This window comes from Cricetulus griseus (genome assembly GCF_003668045.3).
Source record: "Cricetulus griseus strain 17A/GY chromosome 1 unlocalized genomic scaffold, alternate assembly CriGri-PICRH-1.0 chr1_1, whole genome shotgun sequence".
NCBI classification, from domain to species: domain Eukaryota; kingdom Metazoa; phylum Chordata; class Mammalia; order Rodentia; family Cricetidae; genus Cricetulus; species Cricetulus griseus.
Window position 1 is genome coordinate 165,305,820 of NW_023276807.1, and position 27,184 is coordinate 165,333,003.

At 42.0% G+C, this 27,184-nt stretch overlaps 1 protein-coding gene across 1 annotated transcript in view; it reads left to right on the forward strand.

Moving 5' to 3' along the window:
* Positions 1-1,170: 1,170 nt before the first annotated feature.
* Positions 1,171-27,184, forward strand: part of Ptpn13 (protein tyrosine phosphatase non-receptor type 13) — a 165,823-nt gene continuing 139,809 nt past the window's right edge. Inside the window, 1 exon segment of the mRNA XM_027388500.2 lies at positions 1,171-1,319. The gene's annotated coding sequence lies outside the window, so the exon portion shown is untranslated.

The following is a 27,184-nucleotide window of genomic DNA, read 5'->3' on the forward strand; positions in this document are numbered from 1 at the left end:
AAGAACAACAAAAACTTGCCAAAAACCAGATCACAAGATGCCATTCTGTTCACTAATTCTGTAAGACTTCCTTGCAAATAGTTGAAATTAAAATGTTGTAGTTTGCAAGAAAGAAATCACCATCAGGATACGCCTTCGCCAAGCTGTAGTGTGTCTAGAAAAATAGTTCATTAATCGTGTCCTTTTACTGGAAAAACGTAAACGTTGGGATCACCAATTTCACAAAATAATAGGACAAGAAGTTCCTTGGTTTTTAAGAAAACGTGAGAGCATTTGAGCTTTCAGGGGCGGGGGGCATTTGGGGCTGTGCTGCCACAGCACACACCCTTAGGAGTCTCTCTGCAGATGTGGGAACTTCGCGGAGCTGTCTCCACTGCCCACACCATTTCTCGGTTGCCGAGTAGCTGGGGGAGCCGGCATGGCAATGCTCGCTCCCTCCCTCCGCTTCCTCCTCAGCCTCCCGGGTCGCGCAGAGAGAATCTGGAAGCCAGGCTGCGGGGGAGGGGGAGGGGTCACTTAGATTTCCCGGGCCGGGGTTGGCAGCCACGCGCTTGTCACCCTCCCCCGCGCGCCTCGGAAAGTTGTTTCTGAAGTTGAGGAGCTGTGAGGATTTTGTCCTCGGGTCGCGCAGCAGCAGCAGCAGCAGCAGCAGCAGCAGCAGCAGCATCATCATCAGCAGCAGCAGCAGCAGCAGCAGCAGCAGAACTTTGCTGCGCGGCCATCACCCTGAGCGCCGGGGATCAGTCAAAAGAAGAGCGCGGCGCCCAGGCCCCAGGCACCGGTTGCCACGGCAACCGGGGCGCTGGTCTCCCCGGAGATTCCGTCCCTAGAGACGGGGCGGGGCTCCAGGCGGACCAATGAGGCGGAGCGGAGCGGGGAGTCTGAGATCCGCGGTCCTATCCGGGTGCGGACGTGGTTGAGTGACCGGGCTAGGGGCGGGTCCGGCGCGTCGGGCCGAGGAGGAGCTGCGGGTCCGGCGCGCGAGGAACTCGGCCGGCTGCGTCGCGGCGAGGGTGACACACACACCATGGTCACAGTGCCCCGAGGACTCCGCGCCGCTGCCGAGCAGCACTCCCCGGCTCTCACGTCCTCTTCAGCCGCCTGGGCCGCACCGCGCGCGGGCGGCCGTCGCTGAGGCGCTGCGAAGTCGCCGCGGGCGGGCGGGAGCTCGGCGGGGGTCGCCGCCCGGCGATGCTGCTGCTTCTCCCGTCGCCGTCCCTTTCCGCACACGCTCGAAGCAGCTTGGGGAAGAAGAGGCGGCGGCTCTCGGCGCCCGCGCGCTGCGCTCCGGTGGCCTCACCGGGGCTCCCCACGCACCGGTAAGAAGCACGCGCGGCCCGACCGGGTCAGCGGGATGTGCGGGGCCTCCGGGACGTCCCGTCGGGTTCCCCCCCTCGTCCCCTCGCTTCCGTCGGTTCCGGTGGTGGGGTGCCTGGTGCGCCGAGGGTGGGATGCAAGACCTGCAGTCTCACCCAAGCAGAGATTCCCCCTCCCGCTCCCCTCCCCCCGAGTGGGAGCGGTGGGCCGTGTGGATCACAGCGAGTGACATTGCCCCGTGGAGCTGGTGCGGACGGCGCGCGCGGAGGGAAGGGCTCCCGGAGTCTGTTTCTAATTTCTGTAAATGATTGTGGAGATGGTGTGGTGAGAGGCGGCCCAGAAGAATGTGTCTGTGTAAGGGATCGGAGAAGGGGGTGGGGACAGGGGGGGACAGAGGGACACCGGCTGATCAAGCCCTTTTATTAGTTTGCTTCTCTTCGCTCCAGGTCAGTCTTGCCGAGCCTTTCTTTTGCTCGTTACAGGAGCGCGTAGAGCTGCAGAGTTAAAAGTTAAGCCAAAGTCACGGAACTTTTGGAAACCTAATTTCCTTCTGTTGTGTGTTGGGGCGGGGAGGCGGGGAGTCTCAGGGACGAGTTATACAGCAGTGCAGGTTGCTTTGGCCTTTCCGGAGTTAAGATGGACACCTCCCCACAATTGCGACTAATCTTTTCGACAACCTTCTGTTATTTTCGCTTAATTGCATCTTTGAAATAACAAACGCGGTGACTTCATAGGGAGCTGCCTGGAGCTGAGTTTACCTCTCCGAAAATGGGGCAATCGGGTTTGTTTTCAAGGCGGGCCCTGCACAAAATGTGGGACACCTGAACTGTGGGTTGAAGGACGCTGCTAATTAGGAAGATTTAAAAAGGTGTATCTAGAGAGTTTATTAAAGGATGGGAAGGGGAAAAAAAGTACCTGTATTATGAAACAGGCGTTGGTATTTTCCCAAATTCTTGAACTGGGTTGGCAGGGTCGGGGTGAAAACCTGCTTCATTCTCGTTTTCTGCCAGTAGTGGTGATGAGGTACAAATTATTTCTTCACTCAATAAATTCATAAATTCATTAAGATAAATACCATGTCATTCAGTCCTACGTGTGCTTTGCAGTGTTTTTCATAACATTTTGTTCTAAATTCGGTGTTCTTCAGTTTTCCTGGAAGTACCTGCGGGGAGAAAGGAGATGGCTATTAGAATTTAAAATGGGAACTATTCAGGATTAATTAGAAAAAGGATGCATAGTGTCTTTTACTTTCAACATCAAAGAACTGTGACTTCCTTTTATATCATTACATAGATTTGCCTTTGAATTTACATTGTCCCACCAACACTTTGCTATGCCAAGCCTTTCTTTCTTTCTCTCTCTCTCTCTCTCTCTCTCTCTCTCTCTTTCTTTCTTTCTTTCTTTCTTTCTAGGATGATTATCAACATCCAAAAGCGTGAGCGTGCGTGCACACACACACACACACACACACACACACACACACACACACACACACACACACACACACACACACACCACGTTCAGTATAAAGGGCAGAAATGAATAACACAATAGGGTGTCAAAAGTTGTAAAGCTTGTTTTATCTTGTTTGTTTTTAAGATGCCCCTTAAATGCAGGATTTCAGCAGGAGAATTGACCAGCCATTTGTTTTAGGGTAGATAGTAGGTGTTCATCTTTTAGATGGTGGTGGCGATTGGACTGGGGGTGGAACCCAGGGTCTTGAACAGGCTAGGTGAGTGCTTCATACTGAGCTGCATACCCACACCTAGGATTTATCTTACAGAGCTTATCTTTTATTTATGAGCAATGAATCTAGCCATGTTTCACCTTTAAAGATTAGGGATTGGGTGAATGAGCATTGTTGCTTGTCCATCAACAGCTGGATGTTTTTGTATTTCATCTTCTTGCCAAGTCCCAAATCTATTGTAGAAAAAGAGTATCTGGGAAAACTGGAAATTCTTTTTTCTCTATTTCTTCCCCTTTCTTTCTGCCATAAAAAAGTGAATCACTTTTATAGTATAATCAAATTATAATTAATGTTATTTAAAATTGAGATGAAATACAACCTCACTCCAAGCCAGTACATCTGTTGGCATATTTTTATTTGGAATGTGTTTTGGGAAGTCTGTACCTCTCATTAGAATAGTGAGTTTAAAGTATTGTTTTCAGGCCTCTGATGCAACTGGCATGACTCCTTTGAGTTCATATCACTTTAAAAGGTAGGAGATTGAGAAAAGAGGTACGATCCTGCAGTTTAGGATAGATAGCTCTTCACTAATGGCAAAGGTGGGACATTTGCAACTCTGGATTCTTCCTCCCCCACTTCCTTTCCTGAAAGTTTTTCTACATTTAAAAATTAAATCAGGTCTAGCACACAGGAACTGTATTTTTTGAAAGATAGCTTTTCACCAGTAAATTGATACATGAGCTAATTAAAAGTTATACATTTCATGTTATATCAGAACTAGCATGCTAGCTACACTGAGAGAGGAGACCTTATGATAGTCTAGGGAAAAGTAGAAACATTTTAAAAAGATCCTTCTATTCTGTTTTGTGTTCTGTTTTGTTTTGAGACAGGGTCTCTCTATAGAGCCCTGATTGTTCTGGAACTCCCTATGTAACCAGGCTGGCCTGGAATTCACAGAGCTCTGCCTCCCCCTTTCTCCCTACTCTAGATCCTTCTATTCCAATGTCATGAGCAAATACCCTGTTCTGTCCAAACTCCATTCCCAAATGTGTGGCCATTATTAATAGCTTGTAAAGCAGTAGGAAATCAACTGTTTAATTATTTACAAAAAACAATAAAACAAAAGAGTAACTCCTAAGAGATCACATATAGAAGCTGGTGTAGATACGGCCCTCAAACTTAAAGTGTTTCTGTCATGGCTTGCTTGCTATCTGATTCACAGGAGCTTCAGGAACAGAGGCTGCTGTTACTTGTTTAGATGTCTGATTACCCTATGCCTGACCAAAGAAACTTGCTTTTCTATTGTTTTGTTTTCATGATGGAAAAGTGTGAAAATGTTTTCAAAGGAACTGCCTGGAGCAGAACCTGTGCTGAGGAGTTCAAAGGCCCCAACTGTCTGGCAGAGGTCTCCAAACCCCAAAGACCTTCTGAAGGCCATGCCTCACCGTGAATAATTCAACAGTGTCTCCTTCCAGTTTAGCTAGAAGATGAGATTAAGTATGTGCAGACACGGTTAAGTGCAAGTTCACAGTCTTGTTCAGCCTGTTTGCCCTCCTTGCTAACCTGTTTGTTACAGATTGAAATAGCATTCTTAACTTTAGAAGCTTGTGGCTATCTCCTGAGGTCATTTCTGAATGTCTAGACTGGTGGCTCTCAACCTTCCTAATGCTGTGACCCTTTAATACAGTTCCTCATGCCGAGATGATCCCCAGCCATAAAATTGTTTTGGTTGCTACTTCATAACTGCAATTTTGCTACTGTTATGAATCATAACAAAAATATCTGATATGCAGGATATCTGATATGTGACCCTGGGGGGTTGTAACCCACAAGATGAGAATCACTGGTCTAGACTGTGTAGCTCAAATTTAGTATTAGAGTTCTTTCTTTTTGTTTTGTTTTGTTTTTTGCTTGAATCTGGGTTGTCAAAAGGCCGTCAAAGAAATGTCTGCTTCATTTAGCACCATGCTTCCTTTCTCATGTTCTTTGTAGCTTAGTGGTACCCAGCTACATTATACTTTAGAGTCAATTAGATAGGTTTTAATACTTTGTATGCTCAGACATCAGCCATATCAAATAAAAAAAATCCTTAAGGTAAGACCAGGCATCTGAAGTTCTAAAAGCTACTCAAGAAATTACACCATAGAAATACCTTTGGAAGCAATGCTCTATCTTCACCTACATAGTATAGAAAACTCAATTCTCACAAAGCCAGCTATCTTCTAATGTCATTATAGTCATTCTGTGTGTATTTGTGTGTGCATGGGAGCATCTGCTCATGCATGTGCATGTGTTTTCTGAGTCATTTTTCTTCAGCTTTAAATTTAAACCATGTGCAGTCTATTTACTTGTCTTCTCCGATGCTGGCGTTAAATCTGGAGCCTTGCTTATGTCCACCGACTCCATTCCTAGCCTTGAAGTTGTTCTTTTCTAAGATTTGTTTTATTTGTGTGTATGAGTGTTTTGCCTGTATGTATGTATGTGCAATATGTGTGTCTGGTCCATGGAGTCCTGAAGGCAGCATTGGATACACTGGAACTGGAAATCCAGACACTTGAAGCCTCCGCATGGGTGCTGGGAACTGAGCCTGGGTCCTCTGCTAGAGCAACACGTGACCTCAGCCATCTTTCCAGCCCTCCAAAATTGTTCTTCTTTTTTTTTTTCCAGACAGGGTTTGGAGCCTGTTCTGGAACTTGCTCTGTAGACCAGACTGGCCTCGAACTCACAGAGATCCATCTGTCTCTGCCTCCCGAGTGCTGCAAAATTGTTCTTTTTAGAGGAGATAAATTCCATATCTTTTTTTGTTTTTTGGAGGGGGGTTGTTTTTTGTTGTTTTATTAAAAAATTCTGTTCTTTGTGACTGCAATGCATCATGGTTATGCTTCCCTTATCCCCTTCCTCCATCCCTCCCCCAGTCCTGCCAGTCCCCTTTTCCTTATAAACCTCTTACCCACAGTCGTGTCCATTTGTCTTGTTCTCACAGAGTTTACCCAAGGCTGTCTGTGTGGCCACAGATTTTGAACTATCCATCAGAGCCTGCTGTGCTCACCAGTGGGTATGCAACTTGATACTCTGCCTTCCCATCTTCCCAGATGTTGCTATATTGACTGTTCTAGGTTGTCAACATGATTTCATTAGGAATTAACTAAAAGCCAAATGACTGGGTACACCTGTGAGGTGTTTGCTTGTTTTTATTTTTGTTCATTTGTTTTTATTTTTTTCTTTTCTTAATTAAATCATTTGAAGAGGGAAGATCCACCTTTAATTTGGGCCACACCTTCTGCTGGCAGCCTGTATAAAGGACATGGAAGAAGGAAGCTTTTGCTCTTTGCCTTCCTGCTCTCACTGACAAGTTCGTTCCTTCGCTGGCATTAGAGCCCACTTCTTTGGATTCTCACATATACAGAAGATCAGCTGAGACATCCAGCTTCATGGACTGAACAATTGCTGGGTTCTTAGACCTTCCATTGGTAGACAGCCATTGTTGAACTAGCTGGACCACTAGAATGTAAACCATTCTCATAAATCCCATAAATATATGTGTATTTATGCATCCCTTCTATGAGTTCTGGTCCTCTAGAGGATCTTGAATAATATACAGTTGGCAGTAGTTTCACAGTAAGTGATAGGGCTGTGTTATCCCTTCCTCATTCACAATTGACTGTTGCTGAATGTAGCTTGTATAGGCCTGGTGCCAGTAGGTGTAGCTGCCATCATGCTTAGAAATTGCATTGTGTAGCCCTTCTTACCTAATGGCTCTTCCATTTTTTCTGTCCTCTCTTATGCAATGTTCATTGAGCCTTAGAAGGGTGGTATAACTGTTTAGGCTGAGTCCTCAAGTGCCCTTTGTATCAGCATGTTGTGCAGCAGTAAGTTTCTGCATGCCCCTCTTTTCATTGCAAGATGTGTAGACATTTCATTGAGAATATAGCCAGGTGCTTGAATACCTATTTCTGTTTGGTGGTGCTGTTTGGGTAACTTTAGGAGATATTGCCTTGCTGAAGGAAGGATGTTACTGGGGAAGCCATGTGTCATCCCCAGTTCTTTCTCTCTGATTCCTGCTTATAGTTCAAGATGTGAGCCCTCGGCTTGCTAAACCAGCCACCATACTTCCTGACTGCCTCCTTGGCATGATGGACTTCTCTCCCTTTGGAACCATAAGCCAAAATAAATTCTTTCTTAAGTTGCTGTGGTCATGGTGTCTTACCACAGTAATAGAAAAGTCATTAATACAAGCAGTTTCTCTGGTTAAAACTAAGTACCCTATGTAGGTAAATAGTGATATTTAGAATGTGGTTTGATGGTATTAACTCAACCAAGAAGCAGGATTAGGTTCTCACCTAGGGCTCAAGACCTCCTCTGTCATTGGTTTTGGACTGGGTTTAAAGGACTAGGTATGGATTCCCTCTTTGTGGAACAGGCCTCACATGGAGTCATCTAACACTTGGTTACCCCCAAATAGTTGTGCCATTGTTGCATCAGTGGGTACTTGCCTGGTAGGCTGGTATTGTACTAACTAAAGTTCCCGATGATTTAGACCATTGATGTTCTTACTCCTAGTAGCTGTATAACACCATGCAGCCCTATGAGAACCAGCCAGCAGGGAGAACGCTTCCCAGTCAGCTCCAGTTTGACTGCTCTATATGTTGCATCCAAGGTGTGTGGTCTTTCCAGCAGTAGGTTCATATGACCTGGAGAGTAACTTTCCTAGTTAGCTTTTTCTTGCTGTGGTATAACACCCTGACCAAAAGCTGCTTGGGAGGAAAGGGTTTATTTGACTTATACTTCCATAGTTCATCTTTGAGGGACGTTGAAACAGGACTGAATGAAGCAGAGACCACAGAGGAACGCTGCTTATTTCCTTGTTTAGCAAACTTCTTATCCAACTCAGGACCATCTGCCCAGGGGTGTACCACTTACAGTGGGTCCTCCTACAGAAATCATTAATGAAGAAATGCCCCATAGACATGTCCACATGTCAGATCCTTGATAGAGATACCCTCTTTTCAGGTGACTCCAACTTCTGTTAGGTTGACAAGACTAACCAGCACAGTAACCAAAGCTCCCAAAAGCTATGCAGTCTCTTGCCATTCTGATATAAATGAAGTAGGAAATTTTACATGGTATGTCTTTTCTCACTTGAGGACTACCATTTTTTTTGGCAACTCTGACTTGTTAGGGAGGCTGAAAGTTGTAATTTTTTGTGGTCCTGAAACAAATTATAGTAGATATTGGGGATTCAAGCATTGTTCTTTCTGAATTCAACATCTTGTGTCTGTTTGTCTGTCTGTCTGTGAGTGTGTGTCTGTGTGTTTTGTTTTTGAGACAGCATCTAGCTATGTAGCCCAGTCTAGCCTTGAACTGTTTGCTCTTCATTTTCATTCTCTACACAGCTAGGATTACATTTGTGTGACCACACAGGGCTTCCAGTGGGTACCTTGAGTACTGCACATGCTCCTTGGGGAGGCTTGCTTATGGCAGTAAGACCATTTGATACCTCTGTTCTTTGCATTATTTGGTACTTCATTCTTGGTAATATATCATTCATTCATGCAGTTGGACAATCAGCACTTGGTCTACTATCTACCCACTAAGATGAGTTAATATTAACATTTTATCAAAACAAATCAATGTCTATTCATAGCCATTTATAAATGTTTAGCTTTTGTGAAAACAGAACCCAGAGTGTCTTGCTTTGTTTATTCACATTCAGGGGGTAGTTAGGAAGCACAGCATAGCAGAAAGAGTTCAAATTTTTGAGTTTAGGTAGTCCTTGGTGTAAGTTTTAGTTAACAGAGTGATTTTGCATAAGTTTTCTGAGTTTGTTTCATAAAATGGAAAAAAAATATCTCCTTATCACTCAGGGTTTAGCTGCCCTGGTTTACACTGTTTTGTTTTGTTTTGTTTTGTTTTGTTTTTTGTTGTTGTTGTTTTTTGTTTTGTTTTGTAGGTTGGATTTTTTTTTTTTTTTTTTTTTTTTGAGGAGACCTGCCTGTGCTTTTGTTACCAGATTTGTTTATAACTGTACCTGATCTACTTTAGGATTAAAAAGGAAACAAGATAACATAGATGAGTAAACCTATCTGGTGCCTTTGAAAATGTGACATAAGAGAGACTGATGAGAAATGCTCACCATACCTTTAGACTACAGCTAAGACAGCAACAACAGTTGTCAGTGTTTGTGTAAATCATCTAGTTCGTGATGTAAATGGTTTACAACGATGTGAAGCCTTTCACTAGTCACTTAGTGCTCAGGATTACTTTATTTTGAAAAATACTGGGGGTGGGGTGGGGGAAGAAAAATGGTTTCTGTCACCAAACTCAGTTGATTTTTTTTTTTTTTTAGCATAGAAAAGATAGGAAACCATTGTTTATTGTACAGTAATAAACACAGTAGGAGTTTTCACAAAGAAAGTGTGGGCTGATGAGACGAGAGGACTCGCTTGGAAGCACAGCTTGGTGAGCTGAACCTTGAGACTATTAGACACCTAGAATGAGCATGCTGTGTCCTAGAGAAAACAAGTGAATGCAGAGAAAGGAATTGTGCAACCGGAAGTGCTGGAGATGACTTGAGAGAGTGGGGAAAGAGAGAGGAGGGCGGATCCTGGAGTCAGAGACCCAGGGAAGTGTAATGCAGGGAGGGAGTCAGGTGGGACAGTGGCTGCTAAGCCTGGGCAACCAGTGAGAGTCAGGCTGGTAGGAGAGGAGGAACAGGCTGGCAGCTGCAGCCCGGGATGGGGGTGGGGGGAGGTTGCGTGGGTTTTTTCAGCAAAGTGGAAAAGTGCTTTCCCCAGCACTTTGTGAATTTACACAGTAAGCCAGCTATTGGCTGAATTAAATTTATTTATTGTGTACTTCTGCTATCTGACTGTTGTTAGAGCAGGCCTGGGGAGGATCTTGACTATTGATAAAATGTGTGAGGTATTTGTTTCATTGAAAATACCTTGTGATAAGTTGGCTGCTTGATCACTTAATCTAGGCCAGGAGCTTGTGTTTAAAATGAGCCAGACAAGCTGTAAATTCAGAAACTGTTTAAATGAAAACAAATCCCTTTCAGTTGTTCAGCACTCTGCTATTGTAGCTGCATTTAATTTGCCATTGGGGCAATTTTACTGTCAGCCTCAGCCTTTGTGCTTATTTATTGATGATGATAAATCACTAGGATTCAGATCTTTAAAGTAATTGGCAATGCTTTCTAAAAATTATTTTGACTACAAAAGAACTTTCTGTCCTCCTCTTAGAGATTAACGTTGAACTTGGCAGGTTCTACTAAAAGTTTTGAAATGAATCCTAACTTTCCATCTAAATCCAGGTAAATGTTTTATCTGGTTTACCATCAAATGTGATTCAGTTCAATAAACATAGTAAGTATTTGACCACTTGATGTTGACTTTATAAAAGCTTTTAAATTTATTTGTGTGTGTGTATGAGTGTGTGTGACATAGCACATGTGTGGAAGTCAGGACAACTTCATGGAATTGATTCTTATTTCTACTTTTTACAAGTTTTGGGAATTGAACTCTGTTGTGAAGATTAGCAACAAGAACCTTTACCCACTGAACCCTCTCATAGGCCCCTGGTGTACACTTTTCATTTTCAGAAAACACACAGAATTCCTTCACTATCTACAGATACTTAACTGATTGTTTTTAGTGCTCTGGTTGACTCACTTAATCTGTTAACCTCGTGATGTGGTACAAGATTCTAAAACAGCATCCTAACTAGCTAAATCATGACGGGTCCACACACATTGATTGTCATGATTAGTTAGATGTACCCAACAGTTCTAGTGTGTTTTCCTTTGCTGCTACTTTTAAGACAAAGTTCTTTTTTAAGCTTTTGAAAAATTGCATTTATTAATTTAGTGTGTGCATGTGTGCTCAGGCACCCTATGCTTCCTCATGTCTGAAGGTCAAAAGACTGCTTGTGGAATTGGTTCTATCCTTCCATTGTGTGGGTGAGACCCAGGGATCGAATGCAGATCATCTGGCATGGTGGCAAGTGCCTTTGCCATCTGAGCCATTTTCCAACTCCAGAAATTTCTAAGAAAGGAAGTATTTCTAAGGAAAGCTCCAGAGGGAATAATGTTAGTCTACCAACTAAATTATCAAACTCCCGGTTTACTTACTTACTTACTTACTTGAAAATATGTTACTTCTTGACTGTGAAAAAGATTTAAGCAAGAATATTTTCAAGAAAATTTTTCATTTATTATTACTGGAACTATTGTATGGAACTATCTGTGTGTAGGGGGCAGAGGACAACTTTGTGGACTTCGATCCTTCACTTTTATATGGGTTCCAGAGATCAACTCAGGTTACCTTGCTTGTGTGGAAACCACACTTACATCTCAGAGGGTAAATAACCAAGAATTTCTTATTCTGTCACAAGAAAAACATTTACCATACTATGTGCTACAAGGAATAAATCCTATTTATATGATTTATTTAATATTTAAAAATGTTTTGTGGCTCTAGGAATAGAAGCCTGGACCTTATACATGCTAGTGAAGCATAAACATATATAATGCTTGAGCTAGCCCTCTTCTGCAAGCTGTCCCATTAAGTGATATTCCCCAGCACTAATACATATGTTATTATTTTAACATCTTTAAAGCTGTCCTCTAGATTCAGCAGTCTATAAATATGATTTGGTGTCATCATGATTTGTACATTAAGCCAATATGAGTATGAGTGTGTGTGTGTGTGTGTGTGTGTGTGTATGTTTATTGCCTTTCAAATTACTGCTATTGAAATAGATACAGAAAAGGTTACAATAAAATTATGACATCTTTGGGTAGTCACTGTGAATCAAACATACTTATAAGAATTTGAGCTAAGCATGTTGGTCCATGTCTGTAATCCCAGCACTTGAGAGGCAAATGCAGGAGAATTGCAACAACTTTGAAGCCTGGGTTGCACGGATTTTTGAGGACAATCTAGGCTATGTACCCTGTTTAAAAAAAAAAAAAAAAAAAAAAAAAAGACGCAGGCGTCATACCTGTCTTGTGATATGGCTGCTTGACCTAGTTTGTTTTATTGTCATCTTAACACAAGTTAGGAATAAGATAGGAACCTCAGTTGAGAAAATGTTTCCATCCCATTGCCTATAAGCAAATCTGTAGGGCTTTTTCTTGATTAATGATTGATGTGTTAAGGTGCAGCTTATGGGTGGTACGACCCCTGAGCAGGTGGTCCTTAGGGGTATAAGAAAGGTTGAAGAGAAAGCCATAGGATGGTCCCCCATGGGCTCTGTCTCAGTTCCTGTCTCCAGTTACCTCCTTGAGTCTTTGACCTGCCTTCTCCTGATGATGGACTGTAATCTACAAACTACCCCCACCCCTCCCAAGTTGCTTGTGGTCATGGCATTTTATCACAGCCATAGAAATCAAACCAGGATACTGCCATTAATCCTGTTTTATTGATGAGAACAGAGGCTCAGAAATACTTAGCTTCCAGAGGTCACCCTGCTCATTGATAAGGATTTGAACCCATGTCTCTGGTTCCACAGCCAAGTATCTTTACTATAACTTCTCATGTAATTAGTATCTTGAATTGAGTATTGTGACAAGGTAGGGTAAGAAAATGATCTCAAAATTTTGTAGAGATGGAGGGGATTTGGGTACTCCAACATGGAACCTATGTTTATAAAATGGTCCACCAGCCTTTAAACAGTTTGTTGTGAGAGTGGCCGTCATGTCTCAGCTTTTTGTGTCTGTGTCAACATGTTGACTCACTAATACTTCACTTTTGGTCTCAGCATTGAATGCCTCGAAAGCTAAGAAAGACAAGAAAGCGAGGAAAGAAACTGAAAATTGGAGCTACTTGGGTGCATCACAGCATTTTGTTTTAGTAATGTAAAACTAGGGACAACGTCGTGTGCTTACAGAAAAGGAATAATGGGAGATTCTCTAAATTCTTACCTGAATTTTGTGATCTGCAAGAATTAGTAATAAGGAACTCTGTAAAACAGAAATACAGTGTCTAAAGGGGAAGAGAAATCTTAGTAAATAAAGCATGATATAACCACAGTCCCTGTCTTAGTCAGGGTTCTGTTGCTGTGAAGAGCAACTCTTATAAAGGAAAGCATTTATTGGGTGACTTAGAGTTCAGAGGTTCAGTCTGTTATCATCATCACGGTGGGAGATGGCAGCACGCAAGCAGATATGGTGCTGAAGAGGTAGCTGAGAGTTCTACATCTTGTATAGGCAACAGGAAGTGAACTCTCAGTGGGTGTGGCTTGAGCATATATGAGACCTCAAAGCCCACCTCTACAGTGACACACTTCCTCCAACAAGGCCATACTTACTCTAACAAAGCCACACCTCCTAATAGGGACATTCCCTATGAATTTATGGTGGCCAATTACTTTCAAACTACCAGAGTCCTGGTTTTTGTTGTTGTTGTTTTAATGAAGAATTTCACATAAAAGAAAGCAGGAAGATGCCCCCAATGGTGATATGTAGGAGGAAACCAGCTCATTTTCAGAATGTTAGATTGTGAAGAATCTGTTGAATTGAGAATTACAATATCTGACCTGAAGATCCTTTTTAAATGTGAAGTAGGCTGGCTGATTCCCATGCATTGTATAAGTTTGACCAAGTGTTTGTTACAGAAACAAGAAGTACTTAGGCTGAGTGGCTGACTGCCTGACAAAGATGGTTAGGTAAAAATATTATCGATTTCAAATAGAAATCTGATCATCGTCAAAGCAATTCATGGCACATGCCCCTGCTGTCTTTCTTCTTACAGATACGGAAATTGAGATAGTACTAGATAAATTAATTTATGCAAAGTAATATAAATAATAAGTGGAAAAGTCCACATTTTGCATCTATGCAATCTGGTTCCAAGCTTATACACTAAATATTTCAAGTAAAAATCATTTCTTACTGTTGGTTGGGACTGGAAATAATGAACCTACTAAGATATGCCTGTTAGAGACAGCTTTGACCAGCTCCAGCCTGTGTGCTTCATGCATTGAAAATTGTTCCTTGGTTTGCTTGACAGCTGTTGTTTACAGAACTCAGAACTACTACAAAGTTTTCTTCCCTTTTGAGCAGGTTCTTTCAGTGTGGATTCTTTCTTTGGTCTTCATTGTAGGGGTAGAGTTTGCATCCTAAGGGTTCTTTTGTTTGTTTGTTTGTTTTGTTTTTCGAGACAGAGTTTCCCTGTGGCTTTGGAGGCTGTCCTGGAACTAGCTCTTGTAGACCAGGCTGGTCTCGAACTCACAGAGATCCGCCTGCCTCTGCCTCCCGAGTGCTGGGATTAAAGGCGTGTGCCACCAACGCCCGGTTGCATCCTAAGGGTTCTTGTAGACAAAAATTTAAGTCTCCAATAACCATTTTCCTCTACTCTGTTCATACAATCTTTTTTATTCTTAAGAATTATGTACTCATATCCACAGGCGGGTAGGTCACATGGCCATGTGGAAATTTTGTAAAGCAAATGTTTCTGTCGTCCACAGAAAGGCAGGAGCTGTGTGGACTTTAGGAACCGTGGCAGATGTTTACTCTGCACTATCTAACCTGTGGGTATCTCTGTGTAGACTTTAGTAACTGTGGCAGATGTTTACTCTGCACTGTCTAACCTGTGGGTATCTTTGTGTGGACTTTAGGAACCGTGGCAGATGTTTACTCTGCACTGTCTAACCTGTGGGTATCTCTGTGTGGACTTTAGTAACTGTGGCAGATGTTTACTCTGCACTGTCTAACCTGTGGGTATCTTTGTGTGGACTTTAGGAACCGTGGCAGATGTTTACTCTGCACTGTCTAACCTGTGGGTATCTTTGTGTGGACTTTAGTAACTGTGGCAGATGTTTACTCTGCACTGTCTAACGTGTGGGTATCTTTGTGTGGACTTTAGTAACTGTGGCAGATGTTTACTCTGCACTGTCTAACGTGTGGGTATCTTTAGAATAGATAAAACGGTGTCCTGTACCACCCTGAGATACCCTCTGTCACCTTCTTCATTTATATCCAGATCCCTCCCTGAGTGACTTTCTGCAAAGCCAGGTGGCAGCATTGCTGATGCCACCCTGATCTGCTTGTCTTCCTTAGCGTGGAAATGCACCGACTCTCCTAGTACTGGATAAATACATGTCTTCTGAAAAGAGTTTCTTCAAAAGAAGCCCCCGCCCCAGTATCACATATTTTTCTTTTTCTTCACATTACCTAATTTGTCAATTTTTTCACACTTTTGAACTATTATCACCATCCCCAATTATAACATTTAATTTGGAAATTTCCTTTTAATGGAGTTGCTAAGTGCTGAATAAAACTAAAGCAATATCATTCTATGTTTGGGAGGAAGAACTTTTGTCTATTTCAGTTTCCTTAGAAGATGAAGGTGCAAAGAAGCCAGGTGTACATCAATTCTCAATTGTTTTGTTTGTTTATTTATTTATAGACAGGTTCTCACTATGTAGACCAGGCTGGCCCCAAATTTACAGAGATCCACCTGCCTCTGCTGGTGTGCTGGGTTTAAGGGCATGTATTTCGCACCCATCCTTTGCATTTTTTAATTAAAAATTAAAAATCTTGTGTGTGTGTGTGTGTGTGTGTGTGTGTGTGTGTGTGTGTGTGTGATATGTGTGTATGCCTGCTTGCCACAATGTGACTGTTGAAGTCAGAAGACAACTTAGGGAAGTTGATTCTTGCCTTCCACAGTGGATTCTGGGGGATCACACTCAGGTCATGAGGCTTGCACAGTAAGCGCCTTTGCATGCTGAGCCACCTCACCAGCCCTGCAGTTTCTAAAACCATGTTTGTTTGTCTACTCTTGTTGGTTTAAGCATGAACACGAATGCTGGGGCCTCACCAAGTGGGCACTTACTTTGTGTGCTTCAGGGTCAGATTATTTTCCCCACTTAAGTGGATTGAGAAGGATACACATTTTCAGGGGTCTTCCCTTTTAGGGATTGGCTCTTTTGATTATGATTTTATGTAATTCTCTAAGTTAAACATACAGCTTAATGCTGGGACATTTCTAATACAGTTGTTTTTCTCCTAAATGCCTGGAGGGGCAAAGAAGGACTTGGCGCCTGAGCAGGGCAACCACGGTGATGGAAACCACAGTGAACTTGGGCACTCCAGCCATTGCGTGCCTGAGGGCTGCCATAGCTCCTAACTATTCTCCAGGATTTCTCTGAGAAATCTCTCTTAGTTTGTGGAATCTTCTAATTCCTAACTATTGGATATATATTTTTTTGCAAAATGTGATGCAGCCAGTTGCTCTGCCTGCCAACCAAAACAAGTCTGTAGGCCAAACCAAGGCCATGGCTTGGCAACATGTGCCCTAGTTTGTCTTAGCTTCACTCACATGGATTCACTATAGTTTGTTTTGACATTTACTGGAGAATAATAGTGATTGTAGTGATTCCATATGACTGATTAACATTTCTTCCTCACATGTCACTGAAGTAAACAACAGGTGATACCGAAAACAAGAGGAAGATATCCAGAGTGTACATGTATCAGGTACTTAGTTTCCAGGGTTTTCTTAGAAAAATTTTATTGTCAGTCTTTCTTTCTCGGGGCCAGCCATTCCTTTTCTTGCCTTCACATTCAGCATCTCTGTGCTGTTTCTATGAATGTTCTTTTCATTGGCCAGAATTGTAAAAGGAAAACCCTTCTTAGAGAAACTGAAGAAGGAAAGTCACGTTGGATCTGACTTTAGCTGCACAAACTTCAGGCATTCTTCCTCACAGCATTAACATTCCTTAGCCTTAACACTGTTCCTTTCAAATGTGCTTCTTAAACAGAAGAATAGCCGGCTTTAAGTCTGTTAATGAAAAGACCCACAGAAATAATCTAGAGGGCCGACCTCTTAACCATGTAAGATCTGACCCCAGTCCATCCGGGGTTGGGACTGAGCTGCATTTTACTGTGGCCTAGTTTAGAGAAATTCATCCAACAATCTAGTGAGAGTTCTGCTTCTAACACAGGTGGAATAGCAGAATGAAATTTACTTAACTTCCTGCAACAACTAGAATGTAGTCAAACTAATGAACAGTTTTCAATACACTGAACATCAAGTAATGGAAGGCAGTAGTCCCCAAGAGGTGGGCATGACTTGGACTGTTGACTTCCTAGCTTACTAGGTTGAAAGAGTTGCCGGGATGTGACTATGGACTGTGGGGGGGTCGGGGGCTGTTAGAAATGACTGTCTGGGTTCAGATGCAGCTTGGTGTCAAGAGAGTCATGGAGATTACTAGAAGGTGCTGGAGCCCCACAGAGGGGCCTTTGAGTTTCCAGCCGAATAACCAGAATCCCTTATGTGTGAGGAAACTGCCCAAGGTCAAAAAGGAACCAAATAAAAGAACTAGAAGAAACATTTGCACTCACATTAAGCCAAGGATAGCACCTGTTCCTGAAAAGTAGCCTTGGAAATCTCAGGACAACCAAGTATATTGGGTAGGGTGCACAGAAAAAAGCTGCCTAGTAAGATGCAACTGTTAGCCCAGACTGAGCACTGGCCTGGATAAGCCTAAGACATTTTTAAGACAAGACCTCAGAGAAACAAACTTCAAATTCCGCAAATAATTTCACTGACTTTGCACAAGAGACAATCCCAGCAACATAAAATTCAGCATATATAACATCTAATAAAAAATGTTCAGAGATGCAAATAAGCAGAAAAAAAAGAGAAGTAAATTAGTAATCAAGACTGACTTATGAGTCACAAAGAAGTTAACATTGGTAGGTACATTAAAATAAGTTTCATGTTGTATACTGTGTTTGAAAGTTTAGAGATCCAACTGTAAGGATTCAGGCATTATACTGGCTTGCCTGTCACCTGACAGAATGCACTCAGGCAGTAAGTACCCCAGTCATCCCTGGGTTCCATGACTATTAGTCTGCACACAGGTGTAAAGGACCCCTTTAAAAGAAAGCCCCTCACCCACTTACTCTCTTTCCTGCTGTTCTCCTGGGACAGACAGGACTTTTCCTGTCTCCCTGAACTCTTCTGTTCTCTCTCTCTCTTTCTGTGGCTCTTTACCTATTTTCTTACCTCTCCCTCAATAAAACTTTCTGTATGAGTTGTGTCTACAGGTTTCTGTTTCCCCATCAGCCCACTGTTCATCACATGCCCCAAGACTGGGATCCTCGCGGTCCCAGCCCAGTACCTGGGACCAGCTACCTGCTGCCCCAATTCATTATTCATTATTCCTAGTACCAACTGTTAGGGCCATTGATGTTTTGGTATGAAATGTCCTCAAGTTTGGTTCCCCAGCTGATGAGGTAAGTAGATTCTGGGGGCACTAACTAAAATAATGGGTTAATTCTCCAAAACAATTGTTTTGGAGAATAGCTGAATGAGCTATTGGAAGGTGTGGCTTAGTTGGGGAAGGTGGGCCTCTGGGAGCATAGATTGACTTCTCCCTTCTTCTTCTGCCCCAGTCTCTCCTCCCTCTTCCCTTTTTCCCTTCACCCCCTGTCCTTTTTCTTCTCTTTACCCTCCCATCTTCCCTTCATATATATATATATATATATAGAGAGAGAGAGAGAGAGAGAGAGAGAGAGAGAAAGCGTTGAGAAAGGGGATTTATTGGAATGGCTGACAGGCTGTGGTCCAGCTAGTCCAAATGGCTGTCTACCAACAGAAAGTCTAAGAACCAGAAGTTTAGTATATCTACAGATATATCTGTATATCTCAGCTGGCCTTTAGTATACACTCACTGGAATCCTGAAGAAGTAGACTCTAATGCTGGTGACAGACGGACTTGCTAGCAAGGTGAGAGCAAGCAGGCAAACAGCAAAAGCTCTCTTCTTCTGTGCCCTTTATATATCCTGCCAGCAAAGGTGTGGCCCAGATTAAAGTTGGATCTTCTCACCTCAAAAGGTCTGGATTAAAAGTGGGTCTTTCCACTTCAAATGATTTAAGAAAAAACCCATCACAGTTGTACCCAGCCACTTGGGTTTTAGTTCGTCCCAGATGCTATTAAATTGACAACCAAGAAGATCCACCACACTCCATGAACCTCAAACATGTGAAGAAGAGAAATAGCTCTGCGGTATGGCACTATTGTCAGTCTTTGACAAAATCATGTCACCAAAGGAAAGAGACAGGCTAGTTATAGAGGAACTGTGTTAAAAACAACAGTGCAGCCAAACTGTAACGTACTGAAGAAGTTCTAATCATAGAAAACAGCGTCTATAAACAAAGTTATAAGAAACGCTTTTAGAGATACAATACCTTCAAAGAATTAACCATGAGCTAGTTGTTCAGATAGAAGGTAATCATGATGCCAAATGTATCTACACAACAAAATGAAGAGCTGGAGATGACTACAGTGATGTACTTACATGCATACACACTCAAGTAATCAACAAGAAGAGAAGGAAAGGGGAGAGACAGGTATTAACTATGGCATTTTAAGAATAAAGAAATAATAAATCTAGTATTGTTTACTTGCCTATCCAGACTGTTGCTCTGAAATATTTACCCTAATTTGGTTAATTTTTTTATCACCTGGTAGTTGAAATAAATACAGTTGCCACTTATCAGTAATTGCCTGTAGACATCAATCTACCTGGCCTTAAGGGTCTCCAAGGTTAAAGTTGTGTTCCATAGTTTGCCAAGAGGTTTCAGTACAAATGTTTAAATGACAAAAACTACAGTGCAGTTGCAAAGAGAAAAGGCAACTGAGCAAAGTCTAGAGAGAATAGACACAAACTTCCAAGAATTCTGTCCCACTGGAGTCACACCGGCTGGGTTTAATTCTCAGCAGTGAGCTGAGACAATGCCTGTGAAATGTTGTCTTCCAGGAATCTTTACTGAGAACCCAGGCTATTACTGGTTGTTGACTGTGTGGGCGCACTTGGACTAATACATGTTTAAATTCCAGATTCCCAGAAGGAATGCAGGTGTTCAGCAGAAACCACTTTGTTTGCACAAACCATTTAGACACAGTGAACCACTCAAAAGAGTTCTGGTATTGCATTCTGGAAGTGGTGGGAACCCTCCTGCAATGTAAGTTCCCAGATGTTAGCCAGAAGTCCACATTGCAAGCTGGCTTGCTGCTTGAACTCTTTCTGCATCACTATGTGCAGAATAAATACTTTTTTCCTCACGTGTCTTACTGGTAGGAAGGTTTTTCCTTTACTAGATTCAGTCTCCCTAATGTTAGCTAGAGGTTGTGGATGTGGGTTGCTTGTATTCTAACTGCAGTGGTTCTAAGAGTGCTGGCCTCTACCTCTTTTTTTTTTTTTTTTTTTTTTTTAGATTCATTCTTTTTATTTTCATTTTATTTATTTGTCTTTTTATTCTTTGTAGCCGTAGTTGTCCTGGAACTCACTCTGTAGACAAGGCTGGCCTCCATCTAAGAGATCTGCCTGCCACTGCCTCCTGAATGTTAGAATTAAACGTATGCATCTCTCTGTGGGTATATGCATGTGAATACAGGTGCCAGATGAGGCCAAAGGTATAGAAGCTGGACTTTAGTGCTGGGACCTAAACTTGGGTCCTATGGAAGAGCAGTAAGTGATTTTATCTGCTGAGCCATCTGTTCAGCCACTCCCTCTGGACTCTCTCTGAAGATAAACATGACCAACAAGAGGAGGACATGAGATGTAGCTGGGAATGATCTTGAACTATTGATGCACTTGGCTGCACTATATTGGTTACTGGTGTGTGCTTCAGCAGCCACACCTGTTTACATGGTGCTGGGGATCAAACACCAGGCTTTGTGCATGCCAGGCAGTCTACCAAGTGAGCTCAATCCCAGTCCACTGAAGACAAAATCTCTACCAATAGACCAAACAGGAAATCAAGGTCCCACTTACAAAGCAAGCCAAGAACCCCACTCAGAATTGCTTTTCGTTGGTTCATTAAAGACACTGCTTTTGTTTAAGCTACAGTGCTGTAATTTTCCACACAGGAAGCTGTCTGTGCTACTTTTAAAGCGATCACCTTTGGTAACATGGACCTTCATCATTTCCAAGTTACTATTTCTTGTTGTGACTCCTAGGAATTTTCTGTTCTGGAATAGAATACTTCTGTTGTAGTCAATTAAACAAGTAAGCGGTGTAAATTAAGCTAAAAACCAGTTGTGATTGTCAGGTGTGTGTAAAGTGGGCATTTACAGTGAAATTTAAGTAGTCAGAATCCGTTCCTGATAGGAAAACTGCTTACATTGTAAGTGGGTTGGAACAGAACAGTTCTGTAAGAAATGCAGAATTTGCTTATCTAAAAAACTTCAGTACTGAAGAAACACTACCGACTCTAGTAAGACATAGTAATGTTTACAAACACCTGTGATATTAGGCTACAAACTGTAGACATGTTTACGAACGATGAAATGCACTTAGAAAATGTTTGCTTACTCCCATTAGTCCTGGGAACAGGGCCAGAGTCATGCTCAAGCTAGATATGTTTGAAGTTTGAATTAAAAAACAGACAAAACTGGTAGGAGTACAACGGTACATACCATGTAAAACATGATGACTACTATTTGAAGTTTGAGATTACCCTAGAGTCTGATTGTCCTCTGACAGATTCGAATAGCCCACTGAACCATGTGTCTAGTACTGTTGTATGTTTTAGTACATTTTAGCTAATTTGTCAAGATCTCATGTAGTTTACCTATTAGTTGGAGACTTTGAGTGACTCTTATGGTTGGGATGCGGCTGGTTGAGTGAGCACTCACTGGTTTTCAGGTCTAAGTGAAATTGTTGAAGGCTTATGCTGTTGATTTGCTGTCTCATTTAACAAACACTTAAGAGTGACGGACTCTAATAGTGCAGATAAAGGATGACAAGTGCAGTGCTATATTAAGCCACAACTCATTTTTCAGTTGATCCATGGATATAGACAAGTATTGTCAGTTCAGTCTGTTTTTCATGAATATTTCTACAAGCACAGATACAGCCTGTTTGTGATAATTTATTTAACCCTTGTAGGATTCCTATTTTCATTCCTTTCTGTCAACTTTAAAAATTCCTGATTACAGCAAGCAGGAAACAACTGGCCAGAAAGTGACCATTTTATAGACAATATAACATTGCCTTGAAAAACCTGGGTGAGATCCTGTAGGCTCCCAGGGAGATCTCTGATAGTCCCTGCAGATCGTTTTCTCCCTTCTTGACTTCTCTATAGGACATCGTTTCTGTCCTTTGTCATATGGAGTGTACTGAGCTGAGAACAACTTGTTCAACTCTGTTCTGCAGTCTGCTGGGAGCACCATGGAGAACACTAGTCTTTCCAAATGGAAGAGCTTTACTGTCAAAGCAGCCAGGCATGGTGCTACGTAGCCATGATATGTGAGCTCAAGAGGCTGCAGGAAGAGGCCCACAAGTTTAAGACCAGCCTGGGCTTATATATCAGTGTGGCAATTTTAAGGCTGCTATTTTGTTTTCAACTTAATTCATGGTCTTGAAGAACCTCCAGGCTGATTTCACTGTTTGATCTGCTTTGTTCTAAACTACTTTTACCCTGAGCTCCACACGCTCTCTAATGAGAGCCCTTGTAGATAGTTAGCATTGTCTGAATATGTGTATGTGAATATGAGAGCAAGCAACTACTGATAGTTGAATTTATTATCATTTAATATATACTGAGAATCTGTGCTAAGCACTGTCCTAGGCACATGGGGTGCCATATAATGAAGCAAACCATATTCAATGTGCTTCACATCTTAGTGTGAGAAACAGTACAGGTCTGTAGCATATTGTCAGGCCTCGAGAATGCTGTGGAGCACTCTGTAATTGGATAATGATGTGAGAGAGACTGGGGTCGGGACTGGACAGTGCTGCTGCTTTACACTCAAAAATATCTTTATGAAGTAGTAGCTGATCACATTACTGAATGAAGTGGCCAGCCCCAGCCAGTCACTGGCTGGAGTTGAGCATGTCAGGACCAAACTGGAGAGAGTGAGTCGTTGAAGTGGAGGGATGCCCCTTGAAGAACCATGTGGGGAGCTGTACACTGAAGTTAGGTTGTGCATTTTCATTTAAGTGTGACGAGGTGTCATGAAGCAGAGAAACAATATGGTGGACCAGCACTGAAAAAGGATCACCATAGAGGAGCTGTAATATCCTGATACCATAATTTCTAGAGCTTCACTGTATGGTTTGTCAGTCAATGCATACATGGTCATCAACATGTACAGTATCAAAATTCAATAAGATCCTAAAGTTCATTTTCCCAGCCACAGTCACATTTCAAAAGCTTACCAGCCTTCTGTTCTGTGACTATTTGAACAGGGTAGACATATGTCACGTAGCACTGTGCTGGACAGTTAGGAGTAGCTTGCTTTGTAGTGTAGCAACACAGGCATGGAACTGATCAGTTCTATTTAAGACATAATTTGAAAGTAGAGCCAACAGAAATTTTGGACAGAATGTTGATGGAATGTCAGGGGAAAATAACAGTTGACTGATGCCAAATAAATGACTTTAATTCTGTTGAAAGCAGAGGAAAAGGCTGGTAGTTGGGATCAGATTCAGTTGTGTTGTGTTTTGTTTTATATGGTGCTGGAGAATGACCCTAGGGCCTTTTGCATATGAGGCAGATGCTTTGCTACTGAGTTAAATCTCTCGCCCCAAGAATTCAATTTTGGTTTTGATCAGTGACATGTGTTAGATTATCATACAAGTATCATTAGGTTTAGGTACATGGATTTTAGTGTTATAAAACTTTTACAATTACCAGTGTTGCATTAATCATCTGCATTGAAACATGGCAGGTCTATATACTATGGAGTTTTCCTATCATTGAGGATATAACTATTTGTTCTGTAAATATATCAGAAAAGTCCCCAGATTTCCAACTGAAGGTTGGGCAGATTTATGAACCCGTTTCCTGAGTCTGCTTATATAATATAGAAACTCCTAACTAAAAAGTGAAGTAACTATACTATACTTACAAATTGCAAAAGCTTCCAAATGGGCATAAGGAACAATCGAAGCAAGGCGGGGGAAACCAAGTGACGAAAACGCAGATCAAGATTCTTTTTTTTTTTTTTTTTCATTCCTAATGCTGTGACCCTTTAATACACAGTTCCTCATGTTGTGGTGACCCCCCAGCCACAAAATTACTTTCATTGCTACTTCATAACTGTAACCTTGCTACTGTAATAAATTGTTTTTTATCTTTTTTTATTTGAATTACAAACAAGATTGAATTACATGACAATTCCAGTTCCCTTCTCCCTCCCTTCCTCCCCTACTACTCCCCCCAACTAAAACCCTACCTATCACATATCCTTTCTTCTAATCTACACCTGACTCAACCTTTCTGCTCCCTCATGACCTCTGCATCCTTCCTCTTCTTCCCTTCTCATTCTCCTAGCTCCCTCCCCCCTCTTCTCATGCTCTCAATTTGCTCAGGGGATCATGACCCTTTCCCCTTCTCCAGGGGACAAAGTTTGTCTCTTTTAGGGTCCTCCTTGTTTACTAGTTTCTCTGGCAGTGTGGATTGTAGGCTGGTAATCCTTTACTCTATGTCTGAAGTCCACATATGAGTGAGTACATATGTTTGTCTTTTTGTGATTGGGTTACCTTGCTCAGAATGGTTTCTTTGCGTTCCATCCATTTTCCTGCAAATTTCAAGATTCCATTGTTTTTTTTTTCTGCTGAGTAGTACTCCATTGTGTAAATATACCACATTTTCTTTATCCATTCTTTGGTTGAGGGGCATCTAGGCTGCTTCCAGTTTTTGGCTGTTACAAATAGTGCTTCTATGAACATCGTTGAACAGATGTCTTTGTTATATGAATGTGCTTCTTTTGGGTATATGCCTAGGAGTGGAATTGCTGGATCTTGTGGTAGACTGATTCCTATTTTCTTGAGGAGTCGCCATACTGATTTCCAAAGTGGCTGTACAAGTTGGCACTCCCACCAGCAGTGGAGAAGTGTTCCCCTTTGCAGAGCGAGATTCTTAATGCATACAGAATAAGGGCGGGGGGGGGGGGCATTTTGTCCACAAACCCTGGAGAGATATATGATGAGCAGTTAGGCACGAGGGACACCAGGAGTGGCATATGCTATTGGAAAAGAGGGTGATCCTGGCATGGTAGCCAATGCCTGCAATCCGACTTTCAGGACATTGAGACCAGTCAGGTGTACGTGGGGTGGTTCCAGACCAGCCAGAACTACAGAGTAAGACCCAGTCTACTCTGGTTAGTTTTGTCAATGTGACACAAACCTAGTGCATGTGGAAAAAAAGGCTACCTCAACTGAAGAATTGCTTTAGTGTCTATGGGTCATTTTCTTGTTTAATGATTGATGTGAGGTGGTACCACCCTGGACAGGTGGTCCTGGGAGGTCTAAGAAAGCAGACTGTGCAAGCCATGAAGAACAAACCAGTAAGCAATTTTCCTCCATGGACTCTGCTTCAGTTCCAGCCTTCAGGTTACTACCTTGAATTACTGTCCTGGCTTCCAGTAGATAATGTGTAAGTCAAGTAAACCCTCTCCTCTCCAAGTTGCTTTTGGTCACAGTCTTTATCACAGAAACAGAAAGTCAAACTAGAATACATGACATAATTGGAGAAAATTATGGTGGATAGAATTGCAATAAAATACTAAATGTCAAAGTCATTTTCAGGATCTTCCTCTACTACTTCTTAAGGAATTGCTTTTTATATGCCATGTGGCAAATTCATTATAGTCTATCATGTCTTTTTTCCCCCTCTATTCGTTGTTCCCATTTTATCACTGGGATAGGCTAAAATTTAACGCCTTAGGACTACTAGAAAGTAGGGAGACTTGAGCATGGACTTAGAGAAAAAAACACATCTGAGTGTACTATTTCATCTGTTATAAGGAAGTGGAAAATGCACATAAATAAAGCAGACTTTGTGAAGGAACTTGAAATTTAACTGTAGTTGAGGTATGGTATGTATGCATATATGTATATGAATATATATATATATATATATATATTCATTATATCAGTAGTGTTAGCTATTTAGACATGAGGTCCTGACATAGGTCTGGGTCATGAACCTTGGAAAAAGGGTTTTGAGTTTTCACCACACTCCTCCACATGAATATATGTACTGTAGCCATCCTGTCACATCCTTTATTTTGTCTTACATATAAGGAGGCTTTCTTAAGCTATATTTCATGTACAAATACCATTTACTTAGTAATTTTGAAACGAGTCATTTATACATTTAAAATTATTTCAATAAAAAGGAGATCATGGATTTTATTATTGCCTTGAATGGAAGAAAAGTCAAATGTTCTGTAAATAGAAGATAAGTACAAAGTCACTAACAGTGTGATCCATGAAAATACAGTTCTGTAGTTAAATGTGCTCAATGGGAAGGCGGGTAGCTTGCCTGTGCAACAACACTCCAACCTGGGATATGTTTCTGTCTGTTCAAAGGGGAGATTAGCAGCATGAACCACAAACTGGGAGTTCCATCATTACCCAATCAGGAAAGCCGGGACAGAATTTAGAGAGCAGTTTGCTTATTGTTGGCAACCTTTTCTAGAATTCAGTTTGAGAAGTAATGTTTTTTATCATTAGCATCACTTTAAGAAAAGCTGTAGTTTAAGCCAAAGGTGATAATCATACATGCTAGAAAAATGTATGGTGATAAGAATTTGTCTTAGGGTTTCTGTTGCTGTGAAGACACACCATGACCACAGCAACTCTTTTTTGTTGTTGTTATTGTTTTTCGAGACAGGGTTTCTCTGTGTAGCTTTGGAGCCTGTCCTGGAACTGGCTCTGTAGACCAGGCTGGCCTTGAACTCACAGAGATCTTCTGCCTCTGCCTCCCGAGTGTTGGGATTAAAGCCGTGCATCACCACTGCCCATCCATAGCAACCCTTATAAAGGAAAACATTTAATTGGGGTGGCTTGCTTACAGTTCAGAGGTTCAGTTCATTATCATCATGGTGGGCAACAAGGCAGTGTGCAGGCAGACATGAAGCTAGAGAAGGAGCTGAGAGTTCTAAATCTTGTGCAGGCAATAGGAAGTGGTCTGTCCTACTGGACATGGCTTGAGCATATATGAGACTTCAAAGCCTACCTGCATTGTGACACATTCCTCCAAAAAGACCACACCTATTCCAACAAGGCCACATCTCCTAATAGCTCTTCTTTCTTTGAGGACCATTTTCTTTCAAGCTACCACATTCTACTCCCTGGTCCCCAAAGGCTTGTAGCCATATCATAATGCAAAGATACATTCAGTCCAACTTCAAATGTCCCCATAGTCCCAAACTTAC